Genomic DNA, 23,407 nt, shown 5'->3' with positions numbered 1-23,407 from the left:
TTTTTGTGCAAAAAGGTAATATTTAGATCCTTATTGGTTCTGTTAGTCCCATTTTTTAAAAAATTCATTTGTTTCATGTATTTGGAATCTACAGTTCATAAGCAAAAAGGCATATCAACAAATGTGTGTAGTTGATGGACAAAATAGTGACACTATATTAGGGGGTTATTGTTTGCTATCCATTCAACCATCAAATGCCAATAAATTAATTAATGATATCGGTGTATTGCTGTTATAGCATGTTATCGTTTGATTGTGTGAAAACAGAGGAAGACTTGTCAGCAATAGAAGGTCTGAAAAGAAACTGTTTAAAACAATCCAAGCATCATAGCTTTGGGCATCTTTTTGCATTTATGTGTTTGGCTTATGCCTTTTCAGCTATGTGCTGGAGTTTTTTCGGCCTGAGCTCCGTGCCCTTTTTTATTGCGGTGTCAGATACTGACCTCTTGAGAGAAAAGGCATGACTGACCTGATGTGGTATCACAGTTTATAAATAGCTCTAGAAAATTAGGGCATACTCCCAGTTAGGGCTGAGCTCTGTACGTTGGAATTGCGTTGGTGGACCAGGACTGGCATGGTAAGGGATGCTGCTGCCAGGAGCTGAGGTGTGTTAGGAGCAGTTCATGATCTCAGGGTTGGAATAGTAGAGGAGGGAATAGGGAAGAATAAAAGGAGATGAGTGCATTTTAGCCGGTGCCTTCTGGTTTTTTGTTTTCTTCATTAGCAAATTTACTCAGTGTGTGTTAATTAGTTTAGATTTTTTTGCTACCTCCTTGACTTGTGTTATCGCAAAGTCCAAGTGATGTGACGTGAGACATGTTAGATAAAGATTTTTGCATACAGGCTGATGGAAGAATACAGTGCAAAGGGAGAGAAGAGAAGCCTTTTCATAAAAGCATCCGAATAGAATACATTTAGATGCCGAAGGCACCTTTGTGTAACAGCTGCTACTTAAGAATTGATGGTTTATCTTATAATGTACTGGAGAGAAATTAATGCTACTGAAAAGTTACTTTTTCTGTATAGATATGTAATATTTTTATATCTGTCCTCTTTTAGCATATGATTGTTGTGCACAGTGCTTTATTGCCATCTATCTCCTCTCGTCCCACCATTTTCCTTCATATCCTGTCCTTTGTCCTCAATGCTGAAATTAAAATTTATTTAATAAAGCTAAAACAAGGGATTCTGGTTTTGGTATATTGGAGAATAAATTTGTGGTTGGATTTGTTTTCATCCAAGCTGAAATTTTGTCTGCTTTCCTGCAATTTCTTGTGTGCTATGGTTGAAAGGATATTGGCCATGTAGTAGTGCATATGTGGCTGGAAAGGATATGTGGAAGTGAGAGGCAGAAGCTGGTATTTTCTTTCACTGTGTTTTTTAAGACAGAAACTAAATACAGTGAGTGTTAAACAGATGGTTATGTTGTCGCATAATAAATATTTGAAGAAAATTAAATTATGTCCTGCCTGTTCGCTGACGACAGTTCCAGCCCCCATAGTAACAGCAGTAATAATAATCGGAGGATTTACAGTGTATTTATTTTTTAATTCTCAAAGTGAGGTACCTAGGAAGGTCGTATAAGGAGATTTTTTTAAATGTGGGAAAGATCAAGTATGTGCTTGAGGTCATCCAGCACGTCAGCGAGTCTCTTGAAGGAGCATGCAGGTCCCCTTGACTTCCAGACAATACGTTTCCATTTTCAGCCATGCTGACTTGCAGATACTTACTTGAGCATTTCCTTCAGAACTTCATTGTTTGATATTTTTTTATTCTTAATTCCAACCTAATTGTTCGTAAACGTTAACTTGCCAAGAGGAGATAATAAAACCAGACTTGCATTCCTGTCCAGCGTACTTGAGCAACAGGCTTGCTATGAAAAACCTACACTGAAGGCCCTCCTGAGAGTTTTGTTGTGAAGAGGAGAAGGTGGTGGATGCCAGAGAGATGATGAAGACTTAGCTGAAATGAGAGGTTTTATTTGTACAGCTGAGCTTCATCTTGTGATATTAATAGCGTACAGGCATTTCTTTTGGATAGAGGGGCTGGATTCTGTATTTAGCTGAGGTCGGTGTGCTGCTCTTTCTGGCATGAGCCAGAAAATCCCATTGCCATTTAGTTGTTCGCATACATTACCTTATCTTTACTGGTGGGACTCTTTTATTTTCTTCTGTAAATCATTCTGATGTTGCTAGATTGAAAGCTGTGTGTGAGAGATACAGGATGAGAGCAGGAACTGTGTAATACCTTACTCAAAGGTCAGAAGGTTGGACAGCAGATCAGATCCATGGCAGCAGCAAAGTTAATCTGGCCCATGGTCCACCCCCTTTTCTCAGGACTCTGCAAGTGGAAAGCAAGTTGAGGAGTTTATGAATTGTCCCAATTACCAATTTCTTGCCAACCTTTACTGATATCTGTCTGTCCTCTGACTGGAAGTAATTGTATCACATGATGGAAGTGGAATTGGCGCTTATCACGTGATAATTTGTGTGATGGGAGTAGTTTGCTGCAGTATTGCAGCAGAGCATATCATCTGGAGGGCGAGTGGGATGGGTCTTCTTTTTCCAGTTGGCGGGGAGAGAACAAGGCCTGGGATTCTTCACTGCCTCTGTAAAAAATTGTCATCTGCCCCAGCTTAAAGATTTATTAATAGCATCCTGATCTCTTACATGCACGGTTGGTCCTGTTGCCTGGATACAAACATAAAGTGATTAGAAAGCTATCGTTAATATAAAATGAACAAAATAGGTCATAAAAGTACCCAGTTAGATGTTTTTCCTGTGTACCCACCACGCATGTTGGTACTCGGCTCTTTTGCTTGCTTGTTGCAGATTGTGCTTTGCTGTGATGCTGTGTTAGGCTTTTCACTAAACTGCAAGTATAACCTCCGTGATATCTTCTGCCAGCTCTCTCTGTGGTTTCTTCCCTGTTCTTTGAAATAAACCCATATCAGTTTTTCTCACATCTTTTGTACTCTTCCATAATCTGTTACCTTTTGTGTGTCTTTGATCAAATGCTGTCCTGTCTTCTTAACTTCTTCCAGTATGCAATTGTATTTTTAGTTTCAGTGTGCTGAATTACTCTTCTTGGTAAATATATGCACTGTGTCGCATAAAGGAGTGTTAAACATCGCTACAAAAGCCCCTTGTTTTTTAACATCTCCCTAGGGTCTTGTAATGGATTTGTTAGGGCTCTGGGGAGATGTCCCTTTCTAACCTAGTTTCTGGTTCAGCTGTTCTCTTTTCCATAATTTCCTGCAGTGTCTCTGATTTTCTTCATGAAAATATACGCTCGCTTCTGATGCCACTCTTACCTCTTTTTGCATGCTCTTTTCAAGTGTAGATGAAAATGTCTGTGACAGGTTTGGTAATGTTTCTTCAGTTAATCCTCTATTTCTTAAGGTCTGTTCACATATGGAAGCGTTGTACTTTAACTTAAGGTGTGATTTTTCTCTTTCCAGCTGTTCTAGTAGCACTCCGTGATACCTTTGTTTTAAGGGTGAAGTAACTAAAGCAATTTTTTAGTTCTCATGACAACAACCAACTGCTAGAGTTGGACTGCAGTGACCGAGTTCTTCGTTTGCTTCAGTTGTGAAATAAATTATTCGCTTAAAGCCTGCCTGTGTAGGCCTTGGTGCGAACTGGCAGAGGAGGAGGGGGAATGAAAACAGTGATAACTGGCTTCCTAGATTCAGGACGGTAAAGAATGAAAGTATTTCTTGCTTTCTCTTGGAGAATTGTTGCATGTTGTTTAGCCAGCAGTATTACTGTGAATGAGTGTTAGGTGCAGGCATCCTACATCTGTGTTATTTTGGTGATTAGGGAAAGGAATGCAGGAGGATTGTATTGTGGTTAATATGCTGTAACTGGGATTAGAAAATTCGACCTAGGTCCCTTGCTCTGCTTTTCATGTGAACTTTGGTAGTTTACTTCATTGCTGCCTCAGTTCTGTTTTTGTCAAATTAGGATAATACTTCTCTTCTAATACTTGTGTGCTATCTCTGTTTCTTTTGAAAAGTATGTGGGACAGGGACTGTCTTTTGTTAGGCATAGGGAAATCTGATTATATATACAGATACTGTTGTGTGCTTGTGTTTGGATAGATACATAACACATAGCAATCCTAACCTTGGCTGAAGCCTTTTGGTGTGTGCTGTAATGTAAATAGCAATGAGAATATAGTTGAAACAAACGATACGATGTTTTCTCAATGATTTGGCCACAAAATACAGCTTCCTGTTTTTAACTGTAGGTGACGTTTTTAGGTCTTGCCATAAATACTGTATGATAGCTTTCAGAACTCATATGTCCATGCACAAAAACATAAAAGAAAAATTTCTATCCGTCATTTTGTGACTGTCTTTGATATCGTGATTCATTTTATTATAAAACCCAGTCTCCTTTTTGGCTTACCTTGTGTCATAAAATGAGAAATAAAAAAGGAGAAGATGAGAATGCCGTATCCAGTCAGAGAAATGATAATGTGTAATAGGGTATTCTGTTTCCAGTAGTACCTGATGATCAGTTGTTTTGGAGGAAGTGATAAAATCTCCATAATGGACAATTATGAGTGAGAGTTTCAGAAACACTTACGAGATTTAAGTGCACACTACTCACTGAAAGGCAAGGAGGTTAAAAAAAACCCAAACTGTATAAATGCCTATCTCCTTTGTGTTTGTAGAAACTAAAGATGTTTCTATTTTCATATTTATTGCTAGCTTTTACTAAAATAGCTCTGATAATGGATTACATGGGTATGCACGGCTGCTTCTCCCTTAATTCCTCCCTTCCACTTTAAATAACTCGACTTTTAATTTTACTGTGTGTTTTGTTGTTGCTTAAGGTAAACATCTTGTTTAGGCAAGATATATCAGCTTGCACAAATATTGAACAGCAAAGGCCAGGTAAGTAGTAGGCTTGTGGAAAAGAAGCAGGTGTTGTAGTGGATCATATCTTGTTCATGAGTCAACAATGCAAATAATGTATGTGAAGGAGCCCAGCATCTGAGACACGTGGTCTTTCTCTTTACTGTGTACTGGAACGATGGGCTGCTGCAGCTGTTTTTGCACGCCATACTTGAGGAAAGACGAGGCCCAACTGGAGGTAGCTCAGGAGAAAGCAATAGCAGTGAAAATGTGACCCATAAGGAAAGAATGAAACAATCAGGATTGTTCAGGCTGAAGAAGTTAAAATAATTGAAAAATTTTAAAGTGCTGCAAAGAGAAAAAGAACAATTTCTCCGCCACATTCACACAGGGCGAGACCGGAAGAAAAGGACTTAAATTGCAGAATTAAAGTAGACTTCGGAAAAACTTTCCAACAGCACAAGTAGTAGGCTGGATTGCCTAGGGACCTTCCAGATGCTCTGTCCTGGAAGATGTTAGCAGAGATAACAGGGAAATGTGTTGGGAATGCTTTAGATATCACTGATCCCACCTGAAAGAATTTCCTTCCAAGCCTGTTGTCTGTGATTTCAAAGGTACTGAAATTGTTTCTGTATAGTTTCCCCTCAGTTTTAAGCATATTCTTTGCCCTGATAATTGTCATTGCATTTTCTTGAGGATTTTTCTTTCTGCTAAATACAGTTTCAGTTGCTTCAGGTGCACTTAAACACATTAAAGGTGAAGATATGTGTTAAGAAAGTGTATGTTAAAGAATGTTAATATATATATAATGTCAATATTATTTTTTCTAAGTGTCTTGTTTACTTTTTTACCATGTTGATCAAATGACTGTTTTCATTGACACACAACATAAATTCTTACAGAGTAACTACAGGTAATTTATAGCTCATAATTAAAGACCTCCCTCTCTGTTTCTGTTTTTATTTCTTTCTCATTTTCTTTGTTGCTGTGGCCCCAAAGTGCCCAACAGCACACTCTGTTAGAATTTCCCAAACTAATCCACATTATTCTGCGTGTTCAACCAACCTCACTGAAAGTTGTGTTCAGTTGAAATTTTATTTCAGTTTCTGCTTTCTTTTGCAACTGTTTAATAACAACCTGAAAGAAAATAGATGCTAATCTTTCAGAGCTCCACAAATACCCTTCTTCCACGCTCAAAACTGATCAGTGATTCTTGTTTTGTTTCTTTTTGCCAGTTTCCCATTTGTGACAGTACTTTGTTCTTCTTGCCTGCACAGTGACTTGAGTAGCCCTTTGTGAAGGATTTGACCAAATCTTTTGAGAAGGTCCCAGTAAACAATGTGTTCTTGTATTCCTTGACTCCATCGGGTTTTTTTTCTAATCCTTGAAAGAATTCAGCTCCTTAACAGATCTACCTTGTGTTCAATTCATCTTGTCCCCTCAGCTATGCAGAAATCTTCAGTGTTCACATGCTCAGAAGGATTCTCCTTCTCTCTGTTCTTGAGAAGTCTTTGGGTTTTTGCAGACTTCCCAGTTCACAGGATTTCAGGTTTACTTTCCTATGCTGAGGTGGCGCTTACAAGTAGGAATACAGGACCAGTATCCCGTGGACATTTTTCAGTGGTGTAAGTTCTCACACAGTCCCACTGTTCTCCTGTCCCTGCATAATCTGGTGCATAATGCCATTGCAAGTATTTGTGCGGATGCATAATGCACTAAATCTGAAATAGAAAAATACCTGGCTTGCCACAGCGTGTGGCAGCACGACAAAGGCAGTGTGCGGCTGGTTAATGTGTGGGAAAGGGAGGGGAAGGAGGGGAGATCCCTGCCGCCTTCTGAAGGATGAGTGCTGTTGGCTTAACTGTGTATCACACCTGGCTTAAGATGTGTCGAATTGTCTGTTTTGGTCTTTTCCTTTTGCATTAGGTAATTTAGGCTGAGAGTAGGAAATTCTCAACAGAAAGTCACAGAAGTGTAAACACAGTAGTGCTGAACAACATCATGTTTAGCCATGTGGAGACCCTGTCTCATATCTTACAGAGAAATGTATGTTTTTAACACCTTTATTACAGGCTGTTTGGTTTTTTTTTTTAAACTTCTAAGATGCTGAATGTTGGAGGTGAATCAGATGTAGATGAAGACACTAACAGAAGAACTAGAGATACTAAAAGTAATGAGAGAGTATAAAAATTTGGTATTTCCCATTTTTGGGGAGGCACTAGAGAGAATGCAGTCAAAAAGTTTAACCTGAAATGTGTGTGCGCGCATGCCGGGGGAAGAGTGAAACTGGACAAGCACTAGTGTTTTTCCAAGCACCAGAAGCCTTTGGGGCGAGTAGCTGTGCAGCAGATAAATCAGTTTGCAGATGCATCATGGCAGCAAAAAGCACACTAATATGGTTTTGGGTTATACAAATTAAAGAGAAGTTCCTTCTTGAACAACTGTGAGAGTTAACTTGCCAAGCGTGCAGGCCCAAACATCTTGTTTCTAGGCAGAAGTAAACCAACTGAAGAGAGTTGAGGGACGAATGACAAATGAGTACAGACCAAGGGACCGACGGGCAAACATGTCTACCTTGGCTATGTGATAATGAGAAGTGTAGCTGAGAGGTGTGATAAGAGTCTACAAATATTTGAGAGGCACGCACTTGAAAGATAGAAACTAATTAATTTAGTAAGGTGAGAAGGGGCATAACTAGAAACAAGGGAATGAGATTATGAAATATATTAAAGTGTGGAATAGTCTACCCAAAGGAAAGGTTGGAAGAACAAATATATAAAAACAAATATATAATATGTAAGACTGGTAGAAAGATTCAGGAAATAACCTAACATCAAAGAGTCAGCTTTCTGATGAAAATAGATTTGAATAATTTAGTAAGTCTGTTTTACCCATTTAATTTATGTTTGCTTTTGAGGTATTAAGGCAAGTTGGCAGCCTCTCTTAACTCTTTAATTTTGCCTCCCTAATGCTTCCTGCCAATTCAAATCTACATTATTACATACCGATCTTAGATGCTGTCTTCCTTTAGAAAAATGTTTAAAAAAGGAACAGTTGGGCAAACTATTAAAAGATATAAGGGGAGAAGAAAGGTGAATAAGCTTTGGGAATGACTTTCAAGAATGTTGCCTTGCTACATTCTGCCTAAAAGCTGTAGCTGCAAATAAATGGGAGCAAACTAATACCAGATATAGAGGTCTAGTTGCACTGTTTTGTTCCTGTTTGCATCTACATGAATGATGGTGGGGGAGCTCCCAGACTGTAAGTTACTATTTGTGTTATGTGTGACCAACCTGCAGTTGATGGGATGGTAAGAACAGGAGCAAAACCTTTTTAGCGTAGAGGAAGGCAGCAGAGAATTTTTCCTTAATGAAACAAAGTGCGTCTTAAGTTGCAGCCAGAAAGTCAGTTTGACTGCATCTGAGAGGATGGAGAGCAGCCCTAAGCTGCTCCGTTTGGCTTGTGCGATGGGGTAAATAGTGAAAGGTGTTCAGGTTCACTGTTACTCTTGGTGGCTTCTTATCTGGATAGATGTCAGGTACCTGCTAGGCTCTGGTGCGGCGAAGGAGGACAATGAGGAGGAGTTGCATGGAGCCGCTGCCCAAGTCGCTGGCTTGTGCGAGGAAGAATGTGGCTATGCTTGGCATTTGCTGGCTGACTCCTGTTGGCTGGAAGGCAGCCCTGGCATTAATTTGAGGAGGTTATTTAAAGAATTTGGAAAGTGTACCAGTTTTGGGGTTTTCCTTTGTAAAACAAAAAACCCTAAACCTTAGTTTTCAAACAGCACTAAGAGAAAGCGAATTTATGATGCTACATTGCATTTCTGTACATGGTCTCCCTGTGTAATCTGTACAAGGACTTAAGCTGCTGTTTGAGCTCCGATATCGAGGATTTCATCTGAGGGTGCGTTTTAACTTTTTCATTATGAAGAAAGGTCTTCATGTGAAATTTAAAGCCAAGTTCTCGGTGCCATGATGCTTACGGCCATGGAAGTTGCAACTCTGACTGGTGGACTGTCAGCTCTTAAAACAAGCCAGGAGGTTCTTAGCATATTCTTCCCCTTCCTGCTTTTTCTTTTATGTAATTGGGGATCAGTTTCAGTGATTAAGACATACTGTCTTCACTTTCACTTGCCATGTTTTTAAGGAGGCACAATAGTGTGTGCACTGTCTTGTTGAATAATTTGTGTTTAGGACAAAGTGGTTGTTTGCTCAGCCCGTGTGCAATGATCGTCGTACGTGTATAAAATAAAGTACTCTTTGATCTTTCTTTCCTGTGTATCTCTAATCCAGACCCATTTTACTCTTCCCCCCCTCCCCAGCTGGAGCGTGTGCTCGTGAGCCAGGCCTTGTTGGCTTTCGCTCTGTGTGCTGGCTTCTGAACAAAGGTACTGCTGAAAAGGTGAGTACTTAACTTCCATCCTCTTTGATGCACATTTGCTTTCAGAGGAGCTGATAAATTTAGATCCACCAAACGTGTCACCTTAAACCGTATCTAGGTTTGCAACGGAGAAAATCTAATCTACCAGCTCATAAAATCATGAGCGTCAGCTGTCAAAGCACTGTTAAATTCTGGTTTAGTGTAAATTGTGTGGCATTCTGCAGCACTGCAAGACCAGAGAAGTTGAAAGGTAGGCATGTTTCATGTCTTGAACAGATCTGAATTTAGAGCTAGAGAAATCTCCAAGACCCTGAAAATAAACAGTTATAAAAATACGATTCCTACCCTATGACCAGCATGGGAAGGGATGGCTGAGAGGAGTGCTTGACTACCCGTTTCCTACATAGTTGTGTGAGTTCTTCACCAAATCTAATGTCTATCACATCAGCTGTCTTCTGAAAGTAGCTGAGGTATCTGTACATTAGGTGAAAGAAAAGGAAAACAGGCTTTTACCAAATCGAGAAGGCTACTCATGAGATGGGGGATAAGCTTAATAGTATTGCTCTGCTGTGAGTACTTCACAGGAATTTCTCAAAACCTTTCTTTTCAGTCAGTGAGATGCTGAGCGTGCCAGGCATGCAAAGGTGCGGTGTGGGGGGGAGGCTGTCGTTTTACAAGTGTTCCCAAATGGCAGTGAGTAGAGTAGAGTAAAACGACGAGGATTAGCCCAGAAGGGAAGTTCTAAAGACATCTAGAGTGCTTTATGGTTGAGAAATAATGTTTGTGTTTCATCTGCACGCAGACAAAACTTTGTTTATAGGAGAGTATTAGTACTTTAAGGAAGGGTAGATGAAAGTAAGTATGTGATACTGTAAAGTCTGTATTGGTCTGTTTTCCATGAGACTGCATTAACTGTCAGAAATGGGGATGTCATGCCTAAGGTTTGAAGATCGTTCTTCAGGAGCATCCGTACAACTTCATGCTGTCAGATGTTATGTGTGTATTGGTCTTCTGCAGACAATTTTCCTTATACATATTCTGTATTTAAAAATACTGGTGTTATCTACCTCTACCTGTAAAACCACTCTGCATTAGAGTCATTAGCTTAATATTTTAGGAACCAAAGAGGGTCATGGGTAAAACATTCTAGAAACTTCCAACTAGTAGCCTAAAAAGGCTTTTTATATACAAGAAAGTATGTAAAGTAAATATCTTGACTTTATGAATAAAAAGATCTTGGAATGTTCAAAATTAAAAGCAAATATTGTATATTCCATTAGAAAGCTGGACTTCCAGACTTGATAAAACTTGAACATACTGAGATACATAGATTTAAGTTTTGTCAGTTATTGTTTGCTTAATTTTTCCTGTAGTAAAGTTTTTAATAGCGATATCACTGTATCATATTAACAGAAATGTGATTATTATATATAGTTAATAAAATATTTATTATTATATATAGTTAATAAAATATTAATTACCTAAAAATCATGATTTAAGTATTGCCTTGTCTTGTAAGCAGCTGTTAAACCAGATATGGGTATTTGTTAAAAGGAAAGAGGTTGGAAGAGCTCCCGTTCTGTAATTGCAACTTGGATTGTTTTTTTGAATCCATTTGTTTTAATAATCAGAGTCTTTTCAGAATACACTTTGTTATTGGTCTGATCTGGATCCTCTTCATCTTGTTTCAGAAGATTTGTCTGTTGACGTCAGAAGTGCATAGTAACGTGCCACCATTGTATCACAATCATGTTTCCGACCTTATAGGAATATTTAATGGAGTTTAGTGTCCAAAAGGCGTTGCACTTTTTTATTTCCTTTTTTTATTTGTTTTGGTTTTTGTTTGTTGGGTTTTGGGGTTATTTTTTGGACTCTGGTCATTTCAAAGATGTCTACGAAATTTCAGGGTATATCTTTGAAATCATGAAAGGCAAAGCAAGATTCTTTTCCTGTTTTTGTGTATGGATAAATATGCTTGGTAGAGCAAGGTCTTGTTCTGTGATTCTCTTGCTCTATGACATCTACGAGAAAAACCTTTCTGACTAAGGACACTTAGAATTTCTTAACAGAAGGACACTAAAGTAAGTAGTCTACTGCATACAGCTCAAAAACTAGTTCTGTGTGTCAGAAGTGTGTCCCTGACTGACATTTGGCACAACTTCATGAATTGAATTAGAGTTTCCAGTTGTGTTTGGTATGTTTCTTCCGTCAGGAAGTGGTGAGGAGCAACCACGAGGAATACAATATGCAGAAGGATTTGCGAGCAAGCAAGGAGCAAGCTTAATAGCAAGAGGTGGCAGGTAGATGTAAGGATCTGGCCTGGAAGAAGCTACAGTGATGAGGTTGTAATTTTATTAAATAATCATAAAGAATAATTATCTGTACCTGGGGGGTTGTAGAGAATAATCATTTCCAATAAGGTTTAGTTCAGCAATTACCAATGGTACTCTTGAGGCTAAGCATCCTTGGTCTTTTTACCATTAGGAGCTAAATCATGTGAGACAGTGGTACAACTGAGTTGGAAATAGCATTTTGGGCTTTTCCTCTAAAACTTGCTGTTGTAGACAAGGCCCTAAAAGCAAGCAAAGCTTATATGTTGAAAAGTGTTGGGGCGGTTACTGAGGATACTTGTGTTTTTGTGGTTGTCCTCTAGAAGGCATGGATTCCTTAAAAAGAAACAAACAAAAAAACCCCCCAACAAATCCCTCAAACAAACAAACTCCCTTAACTTTATTTCCAAATGTGATACTTTTATAAAAGATGGCGTTTTAGGGATCTGAATCAAGCTGCTTCTTTCCTCTTGTCATTTCTCTCACCCTTTTAAATGAGTTATTGTATGCCTTCTGTCATGTCTGTGTAATTGGCTGAGCTGTAGACACGCAGTAACTTCATGCAGCTAACAAAAGCAGTATACAATGCACAGGTCAGATTTGTTAATCAGAGAGCCTGATGAGACCAGAGATACAAAATGTTTCTTCGTTTGGAATATTGTTGGATTTAGCAATGTAATTTTAGGTATCGAAAGGAGCTGATTGCTCATCCCTGATGTTCTGTGGTATCCGTTTCTTTGTGCTCCGATTTGTGATGGAGGAAGGCTTGAACACCTGTGATACACGTGGAATCTGTAGAGGGATCTTTGGAGTCCTTATATTAATGTACTGCATGCTACTCTTCATTTTCCATACCCAGAGAACCGGTGGTTTGGAAGTGATTTTAAGTACATACGTTTACTGCAGGAAAACCTCCTAAGCCCCCTTTTCAGATCCTCACTCAAACGAGAAATTCAAGCGCAGGGCAAAGTTTCGGACCGCTGTGTTAGAAACACCGGATTTGAACATGAAGTGCTCTTCTGCCGAGGAGCTCTGGGCATGGGGGCTGTATTATCAGCAACTGCCTGAAGCAGGCCCTTCCTGCCTGAGGGATTTTTTTCAAGCAGACTGACATCTCTCTCTCCAGTAAGCGGTAGCATCCTTGTGATTCCTTTCAGATGCTCTGGCTTTTGTGGACTAGAGTATATGGGGGTGGACACTGCATTGAATTTGGTGTTTCTCCCAAGCTGGCAGGATTGTTCCCAGCTGTCAGTGACTCACAGTAGCCGAGTTGCTGTCTCAGAGTTCAAGTTGATGGAATTTGCAGTTCAGTTTCCCTCGAATTGTCTGGCAGAGACTAAATTTCCCATGAACTAGGAAGAGCAGGAGAGATTCCACAAAGTAGAAGCTTTGAATGTGTGTTGGGTCTGAAAAATTGCTGAGAAGTGCTGTCCTTCCTCAGTCATTCCTGGCGATAGCTCCTTGCCAACAGTCATGCTTTCAGGTGTTTCATTTTGCTGTAACTTCTTAGACTGTGCTTATTGCTGAATGTCTCCAGTTTCCAGAACTGCATTAAAAATGTGATAGGGGTATGTCACATAATCGTCATCTTACTCTTTCTCTACACGGATGGCAAACTTAATTTAGATTTAGAGGTTCTGTTCTCTCAGCAGGATAACTATTTTGTTTATGCCAAAGAAAAGGGGCACAAATGTCATCAATGCAGTTCATTCATAGAATTAATGTATTTACTGAGCAATAAATTACATTTTATCCTGGTTTTTTTGCTACTTGTTCATTTTTACCAAACGGGTTGTCTTTGCCCCTTATGTTAGTGTGAAAGGATATTTGAAATAGCTGGGGTATACCATGTAGAATGGGGACCTGGGTTTACATGTTGATTTTGACTGCTGGTCTGGTAGTGTGTGATTCCTCTGGAGAGCCTGCTGAGCTCTCTGAGCAGTGTTTGGACATAGGCAATGTTAAGTGCTGGCTCCCAAACAGCGCAGAATCAGGAGGATCCTTTGGATTTCGTTTATTTTCTTTGAAGATGATTGTTATGTGACTGAGAATCACTGTCATTTTGCAAAATAAATAAATCTTCTGAGGCTTATTTGCCTTGTTGGTGCTCTGTTTAGAGCATCAGAGTATCTGGAGCAAGTTCAGTCTGCTACAGGTATAGCTGGTACCGACTAGCCCACATTTGTGGCTCAATTATACTGCATGCAGTGCCTTGTTCCCTCCTTTGTGTCTGTGGTTTGTACCTGCGAACCTTGGGCATGTGTATGAAAAGTATCTTCTACTTGAGCACTTTTTGAAAATACATGAAAGGCAAAGAAAATAGCAAGTGTTTGCTACTCAGTGTTGCGGCTTTTCCATCGTCATTAATCTATTAAAACGAAGCTCCAAGAACCCAGAGTAAGAAGATGATATTTAGTTCACTAATCAGATAAGCAACGAGGGAAGAGGTAATGGATACAATTTTATTTTCTGGATATACTAAGCAAGAACAGCCTGAGAAGATTAAATGCATATGTGTTTCAGACTCCAGGTACATTTTTCCATTAAACAGAATTACCTCCTTCTCTTCGGTTCTATATTGCTTCCTTTGTATGCCCCTTTTATAAGCAAGACCCATAAAAATTTTCTGTCTTCAGTGGAATTGCAGATAATGAAACTCTTTTTCCACACTAGTACTGGTTTGCCACGTTGATAACTATTAATGAAGCTTCTCAGTTCTCTGATATCAATCTCTTCTCTTACAAAGATCCAGATATGCTCGGTTGCTTCAGCCTTTAATGCCTGTTGGCCAACTTGAGGGATTTCAAGTATGTTTGGTTAAATGTGCGAATATTGCATTAGATGATTAACTGTGGCTATACTTCTAGTCACCGTAAGAAAGCAATATTTCTGACTACTTATGTACGTGATGCATCAGGCTTCGGGGACTTCTTCTTTCCTGCACTGAGTATTTCTGCTGAGATAGCTGATAAAATTAACCTTGTCCCTAGTTGCCCAGGTCTTCCTTCCATAAATTGGAGAAGTTTAGTATTCTGTTTTTTCTAAGATCCTTCTTGCTAAGAGGATCATTTGAAATTATATCCAAGTAATGGGGTTGAAAGTAATCAATCTCAGGGCTATAGGGGATGATATTTATAGTGACATAATGACCCTTTAGGGGTCCTTTTCTCCATTGATACAAAGTACTCATTTCAGTGTCTGGTAAAATCAATTTTCATTTTTGATACATCCACTATCACAAGAAAATGTTTTCACTTGAAACAGTTCTTCTACCTTGCACTTTGTTTTCTGAAGGCACGTGGAGGTTGGGAGAGTTTCACCATGTTGACTGCTGAAGACTTGTTTGCATGAATGCATTGCGAAAGGGTGAAATGAACTTTTTAAGGATAGAAAGTCAGTATGTAGTAAACTCAAGTACCTTACATCACGGTGTGGACTTCTTATTCAGAAATAAGTTAACCTGAGTTTGCTGTTCCTTTAGCTTCCTTTCCAAATGCCCAAAGAATAAAAGCTCCCTCCATCTATGTCGAGGAGTTTTGCTAATGATCTCCCCTGTTGATCTAAGTGGCATAATTGATCTGACAGAAGTCATACAGTAAATGCAGAAGTTCGTAATGTTTATCACTTAGATTTTTCTCAGCTCGGTGTTGTGGCACTGACTTTGGTGATTGTTCAGGGTCTTAAGAGCAGTCTTTACTAGAGGTCATATTGGTAATTAGTGTCAGCCTGATTAGAGTAGCCTAATTATGGTCTCAGAATTGTACTATAGTCTCTTGAAATGCACAATAGATGGTAATACTGAAAATACTGTGTAGATACCATATTGTTACCTGGACTTCAAAGTGCAGTGTTTCGTAGTCCCTTTAAAGGGCAGGAAATGATACAGGAGAAATAGAGGGGTAGAGAGGTATACACATAAATGAGAAGTAGCACAGTACCATATAAATATGATTCTAAGTTTAAAAATCTGGAACTTTTTTGAAGACATGACAAATCCAAAGTAATATATTTTGGAAGTAGTGAATACTTTATCACGGGTAATTTAAAACCTCCTTTTTTACATTTCTTTATCCATGTAAAAACAGAGTTATTCAGAAGAGCTGAGCAAAAGCAAACCTGAACTGCTAACAGGAGGTACTTTTTATTATGCCCAAATTTGTCCGTGGAACTCATGGTCACGCTTGTTATTAATTCTGAGGTGTAAATGGGAATGAGTGGGACTGGGCATGCATGACTGATGGAAAAGAGGGGAAAAAAGAGCCATATAGAAGAGGATATAAACTCACATGGTACAATGTGTGAGTCAATTTCTAAAGACTGATTATTGCCATGAATATTTTAATTTAGGATTTCTTGAAACTTTTCAAAAGGGCTTATTTCAAATTGTCCAATATTTGAGCAACATGAACTCTAGCTCTGAATTGTCTTCTGTACTATCTTACAGTTTCCTGATATTGTGAACTAATGTCATCATTAACTACCAGGAAAACAGTGCATCAAAATTCACCCTCTGTTTCTGGAAGATGCTTTCTGTAGAAGGGGAGCTCCCACAGAAGAGCTATTAATTCAGCTTACCTTGTCCTCTGTTCCACCTTTCCTCTCAGTTCTGTAATTTATAACTTCTTTTGTTCTTCCTTACTCTGTTGATTGTGCAGGATTCCAAATCTTTCAGTTGTGCTCTCCTTGCAGCTCCTGTCTGGATTCACCCCAGCTGACTCCTGCAGCTCTAGTAGAGACAATCTTAGGCAAAGCATGTAATCTCGTATTTTGGAAATCAGGAATCAAAAGCATATGTTTCAAGTGAGGAAGGGAGTTATCTCCATTTTAGAGTACCTGAACTGCTGCCAAAGTGGCCGGTCCTGTGGCAAAAAGTGAATAACCTGGTAAATTTTCAACTGTCATTAAGATACCCAGTCAAAAAAATTGTTTTTAAGTCAAGAATACTGTAGACTACTTCTTTTACTGAGCCACTTGGGAGAATCTGAATGAATGTAAGGGAATTTGTTCTATGTGCGCATAGCATTGAAGGAAGTGGGTGTGCAGAAGTCCTTCAGCCAAGTCCTGAAGGCAGCAAGCAGTCTTCAGGGTCACCTGTCCAGCACTGACTAGTTGGCACACTGTCTCCCCTGCCTGAAATGGCACCTGGAGTTTACCATTTGCCATGTAATTATTAAGAAAAGTGTACACTTATTTTTTTCGCTCCACAACGCTTTAGAAGTGCTTCACAGCTGCATTTCTGATCCTCTCTTCTCCTAGTGCTCTGTGACTCTAATTTGTGTTTGAGCTGTTTTCTTGCTCTTTTTTCTTAAGCTGAAATGTTCTATCTTGGCATAGGAAGGGGTCCCTCTTGCTTTTGCCATCTGTATTGTAACTTCAGTAGCTGAATTTGAGGTAGAATAGTGGCTTACTTTCTAAGCCAGTACCGGTGAGGAAAAGCAGCAACACAGAGCGCGTAGGTACATCACAGTAATGTAGTGAGGGAAGAGAAAGAGAGAATAATGGGATGATGAAAGGCAAAACATTCCCTGAAATGAGCTTCTAAAAAAGCACAGAGAGAATGCGTGTGTGGTGGAGAGGGAGTTGTCTCAAAAAAAGCTGTGTTTGTTCCCTGGAGGCTCCCGTGTGCTATAATTGAGTCAACATGTCAAAATGAAGTATGTGGCGAGCTTTGGGAGTGGGGGAAAACTGCTTCTTCTGCACATACAGGACTTGGATGAACCCCATCTTGCAGCGATAATAAGCACTCTGCTTTTGCATTGCTGAAGCCACAACACAACAGAATAGCTGTCCAACCAAGCTCTATAGCTGATGTTTCTCTAAGAATTGCTTTAAATCTTTGTTTGGTTGGGAAGCTAAGAATAATTGGCTTTGACTTTGCTTCTGACGCGGATGTGAAGGAAGATGATGAACAGAGGGGAAGACGACTGAATGCGCTATTGAGATAGAGGCAAAGCAAGCTGCAAGGGCCTTCCTTAATTTATTTCTAAATCTCAAAGAAACAACTGTCTGTATGTCTTATAGTATTTCTTACGTTGGTGTAATGTTTTGGGGATACACTGACTTTTCTCTACTGTCTGATTTTTGTGTTTTAAATGGATGGAAAAGGAATGATTACAACACTTTGTCCTGGTGGATAGTTGCAGCCTTTGGCTGTGTGACTTCATGCACGATGCAGCACTGGTAGCTCTCTCCTTGGCCGTAGCTCGGTGCAGCATTGCCCTAAGAATTCATATGAACTTGAAAATCCTTTAAAGCCAATGTTTCCATGCTAACAAGCTGATTTTGTCTTGATTGTTTTTTATGTAGAGTCTTTATCTTTGGCACTTTCGTATTTTATAAATCATGCTTACTGACATATTTGATGTTCTGATTGTTTCCATAGTGACAGCAATGGCAGAAACCTGCAAAAGGAAGGTGACAGCATTGTATTTTCAAGATTAACTGTTTTACAGAGGAGTGGTTTGAGGGGGTGGGAATACAGTAGATTTTTCCAAGCAGTCACGAAATATTTAGGAGTACTTACTTGGAGGTCAGAGTGAAAAGGCAGCAGGACAGAAGATTGGTTTGGTATTTTGGCATTCGTTTGTGTGGGGAAGCAGTGAACACAAGGTCAGCCTAGAAAATATGAGATGTTTTCAGCAACACGTCTTCCTTTTTTGCTGCTCCAAAAGATGATGAAGTTTCGAAATGCAGAAAACTGCAACGTACAAATTATCTTCACAGAAGAGGTAGAAATTAACGTGCCTCTGAGACAATGTGTAACATACTTTTGTTTTGTAATTTAGCCCTTCCAAATTCATAACCTAAGTGCAGGAAGCTTTTAGCATTAGAAATCAGACACTTACAAAGCCATTAGTGAGACCTTCAACCTCCTTTTTTTCCTCTGGTAGAATCAGCTGTCTGGTTTTATTTTCTGGGAAGCAAGGCTTTGTCCCCTTCCATTACACAGCATATTACCCGTGTTTTTCAGTAAGATACCTTGAGAGAATGCAGGTGTTTGATTAGAGTCCATGCTGCAGCAGAGAGGGTTGTTTTAAAGCATTTTGTAGGAGAGAGGAGCCTCCCTAACATGTCCTTTTGCAGTACGTGTTGATGCTTCTGCCTGCGGTGCGGTCACTTGAAGCAGTTGCCTGAATGATAATGTATGCCCACCTTTGTTATATCAGCACAGACAAGCGGGAAGAGAGAATGCGAGAGATGCTTGTAAATGATGTTAAATATTCTCTTTCAGAGACTAACCCTTTTCTCTGAAGCATTTGATAGCATTCAAAGTGTGCTTTCCCTCCCCACCACTATCACAGTGCCTAGGATCTGCGGTCAGGTTTGGGACCTTGCGCCCAGGTAGTTCTGCCTAGGAAGAATAAGTCAGCCTGCACTGCCCATCTCCAGGTGGCAGGCACATCTCCGGCCCTGGGGAAATCAAGCAGGCTGTGGTAGTAAGACACAGGTGCTACCCTCCAATTTAACACGTTGTTAAATTCAGATCTCTTATGCCTTCCAGCCAAAATATGGCATCATACTGTAAACTGAATTTGTGTTACATCTTATTACACTGGGGAAGAGAAGCTGGCAGCTGGGAACTTGTGTTGCCTTGAAAGTTGCAGAAGTTACTTATTTGTCTGTGCCTGAGGCCTCTTAGGTCACATCTGCATGGGTACCTCAGCTGGTTCTTCCATTATTTTGGTATCTTGGGAGTGGGGGTGCATAAAAATATGTAATTTATGGTTCTTCTTTCTATTTAGCTGCAACGTCTTGGTCAGCTGGCATGTTGAAAAGTGTTTTGATTGTGGTTTTCCCTTCACCCCACTGAAGGGGAAGTTTCTCTGTTTTGTACCAGCTGGAATCATTGTGTGTAAAACTGGAAAGTGGTTTAGAAATCGTGGGAGCAGTTAGTTGTAGCAGAAAGGCTGAAGTAAATTGTGCCATCTGTTCTAAATACTGTCCTCTTATTTGCAGAATGATACTGAATTAAATGAAATCAGTTTCTTCTGAAGAGGCAGGTTCATTTATAGATAGTTAAGCTGTTGAGATGCTGACTTAGTAGGAAAATAAGAAGATTGGTTAGGATGTGTTCTCTCCACTCTCCCCCTCGCCCCCCCCAAAAAAATCCCCAAACCCATTGGTTTTGCATTATTTACACTGATGGACCTTTAAGGCACAGCTTAGTGCTGTGCCTTAAGTAGTGTCCTGTGTCCCAAGCATATGTTGGACATCACTTATATTTCAGTAGCATTATGAAATGCAGACAGAAATAGACACTTAGACATGCCTCTGTCATATGAAACTTGTATCTAATTTCTTCATCTGTAAAACTTGCTTCTTACAATTTGCAGCCTTTTCTGATCCCCCTTAGAATGAAGGGGTAATGTTTTTCTTTTTTGCACTGTTAGTGATAGCAGTTAGTGCTGATTCATTTGCATTGACCCCCCTGCTGCTTGTTAAAAGATAGCTTTTTTTGCAGAGGTATCACGGTGTGCTTAATTTGGCTTGCAGAATCTTTGTAGCTGTTTTAATCTCATATGAAATAGGTAAAATCCAAGAGGAAATTGGGAATGAAAAAAAAAAAAAGAAACCAACTATTCACATGTAAATTTACCCATTAAAGCCATAGACCATGTAGATTTGGATAGCGTTATATTCATTTCTTGAAGTAGAACTTTCCCTTAAATCTCGGAAAAACATCTGCAAAGAAGAAAGCATTTCTTATACGTCTTTTGCTCCTGGTTCCAATTACAGGCAGCTGTCTGATTTATACTCAATGAAAACAGCTAATTTTGCCCTTGTAAACTTTTTCAGTTTAGAAGTACATGTATTTATTTGCATGAAAACGTTTGCACATGAAATACTGAAAACCTTTACTGCAGATACAGCAAGCTCTTCCTTCACTGGTTGATAGCTTTCACCTCTCCGTGTGTCATTAATGTTTAGTGCCATTGGACGTTCTTGGATAACAGATTGATGTGACTTTGTGTTGTTTTAGATAGCATTAGCCAAACAAATTGTTAGGACTCTTGTAGTCATTTGCTCTCTGTCTCTTATGAAACATGAAACTCTTATGATGCAAAGGATTTTGCATTTATTCTTTTTGTTTCTAGAGTAGTGGAAAAATTGTTTAATGGATGATGTTGATTACAAGTTCCTATTTTATGAAAAGTTTTTAAAACACTCTTAATTAAAAAAAGAAAAAAAACCTACCACATGTTAAAATTTCAATCCCATGGGATTCAGAAGATCTTTACCCTTATGGGGTTGGTCTGAATAAATACGACTGATTCTTTTGAAGAGATTTTTATTAAACTCTTCTCTTTGATTAATTTTGTGGCAAACTTGAAGTTAGGAAGCTATGGCGTTAATATCATTTTGCTTATTAGAGAAATATGTTTTGATAAAATTGTATGCATGAAGTCCATCCCTCCCCTTTGGGGGTGGTCTGCTGCAGTGGGAAATGACTGGTAATTCAGTGGTACGGTGTGTTCTTTTACTGATGACACACGTGTTGTGTCGTCAGGTCAACTCAGTCTGTGTACTCTCTGTCCATATTCATTCCTACCTTGAAATAACTTGTATTGAGAATAGCTCAGAGAGATTTCAGCCATGATTGTCAATTTAAATCAAGATGCTTTGGCTTTCCAGAATGCTGTCCTCAGAAGTTTTTGGGGTCTGGACATCTCGGAAGATTTTTGTGTGCTTTCTAGTCATGTTTTTTAGCCTTTTTTATTCCCAGAAACCATTTTAATGTATGCTTGGAAAGATTCATGGGTAGTATTTTTACTGTTTTGTCCTCTGAATCTTTATCATTGAGTATCCGTCTTCTTTGCTTGTGAGATGCTTCTTTGCTAATGCAAATGAATCAGCACTAACTGCTATCACTAACAGTGCAAAAAAGAAAAACATTACCCCTTCATTCTAAGGGGGATCAGAATCTCACTTCTGCATTTCAGCCAGGTAAAATATGAGTTTTATTCCATGGTGCTCATAAGTATAAATTTGTAGTTCTTTTGCCATGTTTATTAGAAATTGTCTTTAGTTTAGCTGGAATGAAATTGGGAATGTCAAACCAAAAAAAAAAAGTTCCTTTCCCACAGCAGATGAACTTTTGACATTGACAGGACCTGCAAAGCTGTTAACCTAACAACTGCATAAATTATTTCTGTGATGGTGAGTGATTTCTGACCTGAAATAAAAATGGGTGTTTATTCCTCAGATGGTGATGATAAGTTAATGTGGTGTTTAATCCCAGAAGTAAAAATTCCTTTTTAAGAAAAAAAAGATCTGAATTGTAGCTTCAGAGGTGGAGAAGCCTGAGACATTGCCTTTTTTTTGCCCATGGTATTCAGTGGGATAGCTGTTGGCCTGGGTGGAGATTGCTGGACTTGAGTCTTTTGCCCTGACAGCTTGATAAATGCCCTCTTTCCTTCTCTGATGTCATTATTCTGGGGCTGAAGGGTTCTGGTTTATATGAAATAAGAGGGCATTGAGGACCAGAAAAGCATCTTGGTGAACAGTGACTCGTGGCTGCCCTGCCAGTCCCTCCACTGTTCTGGCTTTTAACTAGGGGGTTTTGCTGTTGTGTTGATTTATGGCACAGTATCAGTCTCTGTGAGTACCTGTGGATGGGGAGTATCTGGTTAACTGAGCTTTCCTCAAGGTTGTGAGCACGAACAGGAGAGTATTTGGTCTCCACCATTTCCACGTGTCAGGCAAGTCAGTCTGGGGCTGGGGTATCTCTCTGTTGTATTAAAACACCTTTCAAGACATCTTCTCTTGGACACTCTAAATTCTGGCTCAGTCTCAGCTGTGTTGGTCGGTGGATGGATACTTAAAACTTGGCATATTTGCTAAGTTTTAACGTATTTATTTTCTTTTTTAAATGTAGAACAGGATTGCTAATTTCCCTATTTTAATGTGGTACTTCAGGGAACAGCTGTAGTAAAGCGTTCTACTGCTAAATCATATCACTCTTACAGCGTAGTCACTTCACGTGTTAATTTTCTTGGTAGGCATGACAAGGCTTTCGGAGCAGGCATCTACTTGAAAAAAGTGAAATTAGTTCTGGGTTCACAGCTGTGGCAGCAGAAGATCTGTTTGTTCCCCGAGCAGGTGCAATACAGGATGCCACGATGTGCCATTGCCAATGCCATCCCACTAGTGAGATTCACCACTGGTTCAGGTTCACCACTGGTTCACTTCTCTGTAAAATTGCTGCCAGTTGAGATGGTAGCTTTTGTAATGCAAGAGCTGTGTGGAGACCACCAAACTCGATCAGAACTAGAGTCAGCTTCGTTCTCAGCCAGCCTGAAGCTATTGCTGTATTCCAGCTTTTATTATTGCATGACAGGCACGCATGGTGGGCAGTCCTTGTTGGCTGTGCTGTACTGTTTATTATTCTGTTCTGGGAAGCTGAGTAAGACTTTGATTCTCTGTGGGTATGCTTCTCTCCTCACTTCAGTACCCCTTGGTAGGGTGCCTTTGAGATGCTAGCTTTAGCCAATTGATAGTGGATTCATTTCCAAAATGTGTATCTCGTTGGTGAGAGGCATTCCCTTTCTGTAGGAAAATGCACAGTAGGACAGTATGGTCGGTACGGCTCTCTGCTCTTGGAATGCTTTTTGGCACATTTCTGAATATTGGTAACATTGTCAGTGTCTTCCCCCTTGCCTAAAGCGTGCTGCTAGAATGGATTTGGGAAAGCTCTCCATTTCTATGGGTATATAATCACAGAATGGCTTGGGTCGGAAGGGACCTTAACGATCATCTAGTTCCACCCCCCCTGCCATGGTCAGGGACACCTTCCACTAGACCAGGTTGCTCAAAACCCCATCCAGCCTGGCCT

The 23,407-nt window shown here is 39.6% G+C and overlaps 1 protein-coding gene across 3 annotated transcripts in view; it reads left to right on the top strand.

Moving 5' to 3' along the window:
- The window catches only part of NDST2 (N-deacetylase/N-sulfotransferase (heparan glucosaminyl) 2), a 142,739-nt gene that overhangs the window by 21,956 nt on the left and 97,376 nt on the right, over positions 1–23,407 (top strand). For all 3 annotated transcript variants that reach the window (XM_009322451.1, XM_009322453.1, XM_009322452.1), the window contains exon 2: positions 9,186–9,265. The gene's annotated coding sequence lies outside the window, so the exon portion shown is untranslated. The remainder of the gene's footprint in view (positions 1–9,185; positions 9,266–23,407) is intronic.

Source organism: Pygoscelis adeliae, unplaced genomic scaffold (assembly GCF_000699105.1).
Source record: "Pygoscelis adeliae isolate BGI_AS28 unplaced genomic scaffold, ASM69910v1 Scaffold244, whole genome shotgun sequence".
NCBI classification, from domain to species: domain Eukaryota; kingdom Metazoa; phylum Chordata; class Aves; order Sphenisciformes; family Spheniscidae; genus Pygoscelis; species Pygoscelis adeliae.
Note: the sequence above shows the minus strand (reverse complement) of the source record. Positions and strands in the feature narration are given on the sequence as shown.